The sequence below is a fragment of the Chiloscyllium plagiosum genome, unplaced genomic scaffold (genome assembly GCF_004010195.1).
Source record: "Chiloscyllium plagiosum isolate BGI_BamShark_2017 unplaced genomic scaffold, ASM401019v2 scaf_101242, whole genome shotgun sequence".
Lineage (NCBI taxonomy): Eukaryota > Metazoa > Chordata > Chondrichthyes > Orectolobiformes > Hemiscylliidae > Chiloscyllium > Chiloscyllium plagiosum.
Window position 1 is genome coordinate 5,821 of NW_025208572.1, and position 8,318 is coordinate 14,138.

The 8,318-nt window shown below is 44.2% G+C and overlaps 1 non-coding gene across 1 annotated transcript; it reads right to left on the reverse strand.

The window, feature by feature from the left end:
* Window positions 1–4,975: 4,975 nt before the first annotated feature.
* On the reverse strand, window positions 4,976–5,057 carry trnas-aga. Its single transcript has one exon. It is a non-coding gene; the product is annotated as a tRNA-Ser (tRNA).
* Between the last annotated feature and the right edge of the window lie 3,261 nt (window positions 5,058–8,318).

An 8,318-nucleotide genomic window follows, 5' to 3' on the forward strand; every position in this document is an offset into this window, starting at 1 on the left:
TGAAACAGAAGGGAGAAGTGTGATCCTGGACCAATCAGCTATGTCTGCTCTGTGGACGTTTGAATTCCCTGTTCGAACAAGTCAATTCTGACCCACACGGAAACCTCACTATCCTGCATCACCCCCACCTCTGTTACTGACAATCAGCTGTTCATGACGTAAATGCATATGGGTAGACAACAGCATCATTTACCGAGTGAATTGGGAAAATTTCAGGGAGAGTTCCAATCGGTTTCCATCAGAGCATTCACATTCAGTTAATTCTATTGCAGCACCATTTGACATGCAGCTGTCACTGTCATGTGGCCATTCGCATTCGACGTCTCTGGACATTTTGGTTGGGGCATGTTTGGAATGGTACCTCACATTTTGGAAGGGACATCGTTTATAGCATATTCGGCTGAACTGATAACCTTGTCTCTTGCGCCTGCAGTACAGTGGAGACAGTTTTCACTCAGAAACCAAGAGATGATCAAAAACGGAGGAAAAAATGTGTCAACAAAACCTGCCTCAGCGAGCGAATTCGCTCTTTCAACATTAATGGAGAGCAGCAAACATATTAACAAACAACAGCGCCCTGCATGGGTCTCGACCCCACACCATTGAGATTAAAGGTCTCAAGCTCTACCGACTGAGCGAGCCAGGACAGGATTGGTGTTGGTTAATTTATCATTTCATGCTGAGTTTAATTCAGCTGACACGGCAATTTTCAGAAATCTCGTTCATTCCTCCCCATTGCGATAACATTATTTAAGTCTTTCAATTCTCAGATTTATTCCTTCAGACCATTACAATCCATTTAGGCCTTGCCCCGGGATTTACGATTCTCTGTTCTTTGACCCTGATCCTTAGGTCGCCGAAGTGATTCCCAGACAATCTGGCAGACTGCAAATCAATCGGGAAAATACCTCAGGGAATCCCATCTGCTGAAGAGACAGAGTCCTCACCATCAACACTTTCTTTGTTCTACCTGCCGACAAGGTTTACCACTTCTCATATTCGAGACAGGAATTCTGATTATAATTTTTTTTAAAAACAGGAACAATCTTCTGAAGCCATTTCCAATTTGAAATAGAATTTTTTACCCTTTCACACGGTAACAGCCGTTCCTGAGGAAGGAGTTTCCATGAGCTGTGTCCCAGGTCTGGGCAGGAAGCCGCTGATTGAAACGGTCGTGGCCCCTTTCTGTTGGCAGCGGGGGCTTGTAGAGAGTGGGGTCACATTCTGCTGCACGTGACCGTTTCGCTCACTGCGGACTCAGGGTCAATCATGGATGAGTTCTCGTGGTTGTATCGTCAGTACATGATCGGTCTCAATACTTAGAGTCATAGAGTTGTAGAGATGTACAGCTCTGTGCTCTTTGTGGGCTAGGAAAACCAACATTTCAACCAAATGCTCTGACCATTTGAGACACAGCAACTGGCAGCAAAATTGTGCGTGTACACATCCAAACGCACAGTGCTCGAGAGGATGTGGACAGCAGTAGTTCTCATTATTATAAGAATAAGTTGCTCATGTACCCGTGTTTATCGCAGAGAGGGTGAGGGACCGGAGGAGTAACAAACACACCCATAAAACAATATCAGGCCCTGTGTAGTTCTATCATAAAAAGCTGCCTGCTGTAGTTCTATTGCAACGTTTGGTTTCAAACCCACGACGCAATAGAGACTGGACCCTAAACCCAGCACATGAAACCTCTCTGGATTAGTGGTGCTGGAAGAGCACAGCAGTTCAGGCAGCATCCGAGGAGCAGTAAAATCGACGTTTGAGGCAAAGGCCCTTCATCAGGAATACAGGGTTTCGCCCGAAACGTCGATATTACTGCTCCTCGGATGCTGCCTGAACGGCTGCGCTCTTCCAGCACCACTAATCCTGAATCTGGTCTCCAGCATCTGCATTCATTGTTTTTACCTGCATTAAACTACTCTGCGACGCTCCCTGACGATAACTAAGCGCCAAACCTGTCAAGACTAATGTTTCAGCATCGCTTCACTTCAGGCAATTTCCCCTGGCACTTTCTATGAATACCTTCGCATAATTAAAAAAAACTATTTACAACGATTTGAAAGGTTTGCACGGTGTGGACATTAGTGAGAAGCTGAATATTCTTCGACAGTTTTCGCTGGAGCTTCAGCCCTGAGGGATGCCCTTGGAAAAGTTTACAAAATCATGAGGTAGATGAGCAGAGAATATAGTCAATCTGCACTTTTTCAGAAGTCACGTGAGTTTAAAGCGAGATAGCATAAGTTTAATGTGAGAGCAGTACAGTTTGAAAGGGATGTGAGCGATACTTGTTTTTGATACAGACATTTTTGTGCGTGTGGAATAAATTGCCACATTTTGTGATAGAGATTGGTGCACTCACAACACTTCAAAGGCATCTAAAGGGGTATGCAGACAGGAAGTGTTCGGAGAGATAAGGGACAAATATTGACAAATATGTTTTGATTAGTTACGGTCATCTGTTCAGCAGGTGCAAGTTGGATAGGAAGGTTTGCTTCCGTGCTCGGCAATTCTGTGACACTCCAGTACCTGACAACAGATTGAATAGACCACTTGCAAAAACGCATGCTTTTTGTTACTAAGTCAGCGTACTTGAATTTTATTTTTTCTTGAGGCGTAATGTTTTGAAATGACAAAGAGAGGAATGTTCTCCAGACATTTACAGACAATGACCATTCTCCTTGATACATTCCCAAGTTCTCCATCAAATAATTTCGTTGACTAAAAAAAAACCTCACAAATCGTGTTGTCCCCTCAACTCTCCAGTGAATCCAAAAACTGACAGCTCTTAACGTGGACCAGGTGCAAAACTCAAAAGGCAGAGTCATATCAGACACACAAACTCATTACTTCTGTCTGTGAGGCAGTGCGAGACGTGTATGTCAAGAACTGCTCGCGCAAATAGCACCGAAGCAATTCCAAACGGAGCTTCCCGACATTCTGGAGATTTAGTGCATTGACAAGTAACAGAAAGTGCTCAAGTAACATAAAACAAAACAGAAAAATGTACCTTGCAAAGTGAATATTACCAATTATATTCACGATTAAATTAGGTCAACAGTGCGCTGGTGCCTCCATCTGTGAAATAACGACGTCCACTCACTTTCAGGGAAAACTGTGAAGAACTCACATTGTCCAGAATATGAATACACAGCGCAGGCTGTTTAGTTCCCATATTCTACTGCTGCCCCGACATTCATACGAAAAGGTACATTTCAAAGAGAGCGTTTGTAGTTGTGGAATGACAGTGGCAGCTGTTTCCCCGCGCTCTTACTGCCGCCCTTGGTAGTGTAGGGGCTGGTATTCTCATTTTAAACGCGGTAGTTGAGTGTGCAATTCTCTGTTGTGGAAAAGCGGAGTGTTTTGGAGCAGAAAAATGTGAAGTTCGGATGCTTGTGGAGTTCTTGCTGAAAAGTTCGGTGACGCTAGGAAGATGGTTTGCAGACTTTTCCTCGCCTGTCTGGGTGACATTCTCAGCGCTGCAGAGGTTCCTGTGAAGCGCTGCTCTGATGTTTTGGTTCGAATTCATTTGGTTTCATTCCCGCTGCTTCCGCTTGTTGGGATTGCAGATTGGGTCCAACGGATGGAATCCGTGGATGAGTGCCCTGCTTCCAGGAATTGTCTGGCTGTCTTCTGCTTGGCCTGTCCTATTATTGTTGTGCTATTCTAGTCGAATGTGTGGCCCTTGCCGTTTGTACGTATTGCTACTAGTGACTGCTGGACTGACGCCCACACAAATTCTTTGCCAAGAACCAATATCTACACACCTTCATTCGCAGATGCATGGCACACAAAGTTCGCAACGAGGATATGCTTTGAGGTAATTTTTAAATCATGCTTCAAAGTTTGTGCGAAGATTTGTAGCTCGGGTGCTCGTTGTTGTGGTTCTGTTCGCCGAGCTGGAAGTTTTTGTTGCAAACGTTTCGTCCCCTGGCTCGGCGACATCATCAGTGCTTGGGAGCCTCCTCCGAGGCGCTTCTTTGATGTTTCCTCCGGTGTTTATAGTGGTCTGTCCCTGTCGCTTCCGGTTGTCAGTTTCAGCTGTCCGCTGTAGTGGTTGGTATATTGGGTCCAGGTCGATGTGTTTGTTGATGGAGTTTGTGGATGAATGCCATGCCTCTAGGAATTCCCAGGAATGTCTCACAAATTTGATTGAGTTTTTTGAAGAAGTAACAAAGAAGATTGATGAGGGCAGAGCAGCAAATGTGATCTATATGGACTCCAGTAAGGCGTTCAACAATGTTCCCCATGGGAGACTGTTTGGCAAGGTTAGATCTCATGTAACAGCAGTGGACCTAACACCGACCCTTGTGGTACGCCGCCAGTACCTGGACACCAAGAAGAACATGTTCCATCAACGACAACACTGTTTTCTATTGGCAAGCCAATTACTGATCAAAGCTGCAATCTCTCCCACAATTCCATTCCACATCATTATGTATAATAGCCTATCGTGGGGAACCTTAACGAACAACTTTCTGAAACCCATATACACCACAACAACAAAAAAGTCAATAAGATTCGTTAAGCAAGGCCTACACATCTCAAAACCGTGCTGGACTGTCCCTGATCAGATTATTCTTTTCTAGATGGTCATAAGTCCTTCCTGCCTGACAGGTACATACTTATCTAGGACACACAGGAGCTTTTCCTTGAATAAGCTCCACATTTTAATGTGCTCACCCCCTGCAGTTTCCTACCACATTCTAATCTTCATAAATCTTACCTCATTGCATCGTAATTTCCCTTCCACCAGCTGAAACACTTGCTCCGTGGAGTACACCTATCTCTTTTCAATCACGAAAGTAAACATGAGAAAATTGTGATCGCTGTCTCCAAAGTGCTCACCTACTTCCGAATCTAAAACCTGGCCAGGCTCGTTACCCAAGTCTAATCAAATTACCGGCCTGGTTTGCAAAATAGGTTTTCTGAACTTTGAGCGAAAACGGTTCCAGCAGAAAAGCATCCATAACGTAGCCAGCAGGATTTGAACCGACGTGGGGATACCCCAATGGATTTCTAATCTATCGCCTTAACCACTCGGCCATGACTACAGACAGCGGAGTCGGGTTGAGGATCGACTAAATCAGCCGTGATCTCATTGAAAGCTCTCGCTGACTTGATGAGCTAAATCCTTCCATCTCCTTTCATACCTTTGCTGTCATTTGTAAGGTGCGAGACACCAATGTAAAAGAAGAAAAGCACAAAGGTAGGAAAAGATATTTGCAGCCAAACGGAGTCAAAATTATTTATTGAAAGGAAAATCACACTTGGCAATTTGCTAGATCTCTTTGCGAACATGACCAGCAGAAGTAAGCAAGGGAGCTATTGATCTGAGTATTCTCGGACCTGAAGCAAACAAATAGTGACATATTCATTTCTTTTTCTGGCGAACGAAATATCTTTCCTGATGGTTACAATGAAAGAGATGGTTCACAATAAAAGACAGAGATTAATTCGCATCTAGATATTATTTTCACGATTCATTTTCAGTCACTAATTACCCCAGAGATGGAGGAGGTGAGTTACTTTTCTTCACTCTTCAACTCCTCAGCACGGAGGCCGTCCTCTACTCGTTCCGACAGTTCACACTTCTTCATCCTCCTCTGATTCCATTTCCCAAAGAGTTTCTCAAGATTTCCAAAGCTGGAATCTAAATTATATGGTTTGCTTCTTAAACATTTTTCCAACTGCCAACTGACAATATTTTCACAGTATCTCTTCACAATCCTTTGGCTTGCACCATGTCAAGGGATGAGAAGTCCCGTTTGGTGGAGAGATTCCCGAGGCTGGTGAGTTTCACTTTGGAACAAAGATGGTTAAGTGGCATTTTCCTGCGGTTGTTTGTAATGATGAGAGAGGGAGCGGTGGGGAATGAGCACTTTGACGAGCAGGAGGAAGTGTTGCCACTGACCCGAGTCAGAGAATAGAGGGCAGGGATTAAAGGAATCTAATGAAAAGCAGCACTTCTGCTCAGGACGTTCAATAACAACTGCAGAAACCCGATGTGTCGAGCAGTGTATCTGGAAAGAGAAACAGAGATAATCTTTTAAATATGGAACATTTCTGATGAAGAACTCGAGTTTCCCAAGTCGAATCAAATTCCCGGCCTGGTTTGCAGAATAGGTTTTCTGAACTTTGTGCGAAAATTGTTCCAGCAGGAAAGCATTCATAACGTAGTCAGCAGGATTCGAACCTACGTGGGGAAAACCCAATGGGTTTTTAATTCATCGCCTTAACCACTCGACAGACAGCGCAGCAGGGTTGAGCATTGACCAAATCAGCCGTGATCTCATTGAAAGCTCTCGCTGACTTGATGAGCTAAATGCTTCCATCTCCTTTCATACCTTTGCTGTCATTTGTAAGGTGCGAGACACCAATGTAAATGAAGAAAAGCACAAAGGTAGGAAAAGATATTTGCAGCCAAACTGAGTCAAATTATTTATTGAAAGGAAAATCACACTTGGCAATTTGCTAGATCTCTTTGCGAACATGACCAGCAGAGGTAAGCAAGGGAGCTATTGATCTGAGTATTCTTGGACCTGAAGCAAACAAAGGTTAGTGACATATTCATTTCTTTTTCTGGCGAACGAAATGTTCTTTCCTTATGGTTACAATGAAAGAGACGGTTCCCAATAAAAGACAAAGATTAAGTCGCATCTAGATATATTTTAATGTGACACGATTCATTTTCCATCCCTAATTACCCCAGAGATGGAGGGGGTGAGTTACGTTTCTTCACTCTTCAACTCCTCAGCACGGAGGTACAGACATGAAACCGCTAGAGTTGGAGTTCTTGAATTAGGAACCAACGACACTGAAGGAACTCGGCAAAAGTGAGGACTGCACATGCTGGAAACCAGATTTTAGATCAGAGTGATGCTGGAAAAGCACAGCAGGTCAGGCAGCATCCAAAGAGCAGGCAAGCCGACCTTTCTATTGCCAGTCCTGCTGCGTTCCGCAAACAATTTTCGTTTTTGGCTCAGATTTCCAGAAACTGCAGCTATTTGTTTTATGTTAACCTTCTTAATGTTTTGGACAAAGCCAATGACCTGCCAGCATCGGAAAATCGGCAGAAGTACTGGTACACCGATATGTTTGCTGAACAATACAACCATTCCATGAGCGGGAATACGATCCGGGCCACGGTGCTGAGTGGACCGAATCCTCACAAGTAAATAACAAGACAAGGCGATAGATACTATCGTATTTGGTGTAAATAAAACACCCTTTCTGAACATTTCCGTTTCAGATTATTTTCAACTTGTCTTCGAAGATTTACAAAGTGGGAAAAGGCCATTCCGCCCGTGTGCATTGCGGCTAATCAGAGAGCCATCTATTCTAGTCACAGTTTCCAACTTCGGCCCAAAGTCTCGTGTGTTCTAATGTTTCCTGGGCAAATGTCAATGAGGTTATCCTATGTTCTTAAATGGCACAATAATGGGGCAGAAGTATGACACTTCCACAACGAATTGTATGTCTTTTGAGGAACTCATGCTCATTTTCACCCACAGAGGGAGACACACAGTATGATACCCCCAAACTGACGGAGGTGTCCGTTGTGGAGAGCTGGAATTTGAAATGGACAATAGGACAAATGCAAGTTTTAAATGCGGAAGCACAGAGGCGACGTCCCGCCAGGACTTCACAGGGGAGCGTCAACGTAGACCACGGTTAAAGCGAAACAAGTCAGACGCGTTATCCATTACGCCACTGGCTCAAGGGACAAGCCTAGCTCTGGCAGAATGTCGATATGTAATGCCATGGACTTTCACGGAATCAGAATTAAAAAGTTGAACAAGCAGCGAAGATAATCACCAACACTGCTTCAGTTCGAAGTTTCCAATTTGTGAAGCAGTGCCTTTCACTGGCAAAGGAGAAACATTTGTCCTCAGCTGCCTGCTTCAGGGTCGCCTCCTTCTCTGCCTGAAGTTTCCATCGTTTTATTCACAGTCACGACGCGATTTCATGATCCACTCCAGTGAAAAAGTGTCATGGTGTCGTCCAAGCAAGACACTGCAGATACTCAGCGAGAGACCTCCGGTCATTTCGAGCTCTGGATGTGGAATTAGACGAGATGCGGACACCTTTTATTGGCGCCGCCACTTCACTGCAAATTAGCAGCTCAAAACGAGCCGTTGTTAGCATCAGCTTGATTTGTACCTTCCTGCAGTGCATTTGTTAAACAACATCAGATAGATCCCATCCGGCCCAGCTAACTTATCTATTTTCACACTCTGCAGTATTTCTAATATCTCTTCCCTGTGAACCTCAATCACTTCTAGTCTAGACGCAAGTATCTCTGTACCTTCCTC